Source organism: Octopus bimaculoides, chromosome 19, assembly GCF_001194135.2.
Source record: "Octopus bimaculoides isolate UCB-OBI-ISO-001 chromosome 19, ASM119413v2, whole genome shotgun sequence".
In the NCBI taxonomy this organism is placed as follows: Eukaryota; Metazoa; Mollusca; class Cephalopoda; order Octopoda; family Octopodidae; genus Octopus; species Octopus bimaculoides.
Genome location: NC_068999.1, coordinates 20,167,962 through 20,169,410, shown reverse-complemented (window position 1 = coordinate 20,169,410; position 1,449 = coordinate 20,167,962).

The window sequence follows — 1,449 nt, the reverse complement described above, 5'->3', positions numbered from 1 at the left end:
TATATGTGTGTATATATATATATACACACACGCACATATATATATATATATGTGCGTGTGTGTGTGTGAGAGAGAGAGAGTGAGTAAGCACAAAAATGTGAAATAAGGTGGAAAAATTATTACTCAAATACCGGAGGTGGAGTAGTACGCATAATGAATAGGGTGTATATATATATATATATATATAATTAACTAAAGGACATAATACAGTATGTGTACCTGCTGGAAATAACAGTCAAAACTCTTATTTAAATCGCCAAAATACACTGATAATAACTACAGAAATCAACCGTCCGAAGTCAAACGAGCTCAGAGAATCTCTCAGCATACATTCAAGTACCTAGACTCACGTGGATCTGTTTCTGGACTGGCATAATATCCTCACCTTCCTCAGCACGCGTTACCACGATAGAGAGCCCAACGCCGTCATGTTGAAGTCAGCGCTGCAACTGATCAGTTTTGCGCCGAATCATGTCAGCCACCAGTGTGAAATAATTTCAATACGGGGCAAATAAAATAATCTATGAGAAATAATTTGCGAAGATATTGACTCTTTTATTATTTAGGGTAACAATTTTAAAATGGTAATAACAGAATCAATGATATAGGCGACTGCAGGCCCCCAAAAAGCATTAAATAACTTAAGGATTAAATTTAATCAAAGAACATACTAAGTATGTCTACCTGCTGGAAATAGCAGTCAACACTCTTATTGAAATCGTCAAAATACTCTGATAATATCTACAGAAATCAACAGTCCGAATGCAAAAATGCTATGACAAACTCTCAGCATACATTCAAGTATATGGACTCACGTGGACCGGTTTCTCGACTGGCATAATAGCCTCAGCTTCCTCAGCACGCGTTACCATGATAAAGCGCCTCAGCACGTCATGTTGAAGTCTGCGCTGCAACTTTTTTCGTTTTGCTTCGAATTATGGCAGGTAACAGTGAGAAAATAATTTCAATACAGAGCAAATAATTAACGAGCAAATGATTATCATTAACATTGGTAATAATAATGTAAATAATACAGTGCCTAGCAAGTTTACACATATATAGGAAAACCATAGATAAAATACAGAAGGGTGTTGAACTACCACTTGCTATGAACATTGCTATTGCTCTAAACCTCAATTTACTCACTATAAAAAAAATACACGCAGTGGATGTGATAAATATAACAGAGACAGGCTTATCTGCATGGAATACGTAACTAAGAATGCGTATATTCCAAGATGTGTAGATTTTGCTTTGTGTATGTAAAATATACTTAAGCTAATCAGCTGGACCCAACGCATAATCAGTTATTTCTGAAATATTCACCGCATTACACTGTGTGCGTTCTATATATATATATATACATATATATATATGTATGTATGTATGTATGTATGTATGTATGTATGTATATATATATATATACATACATATATATATATATATATA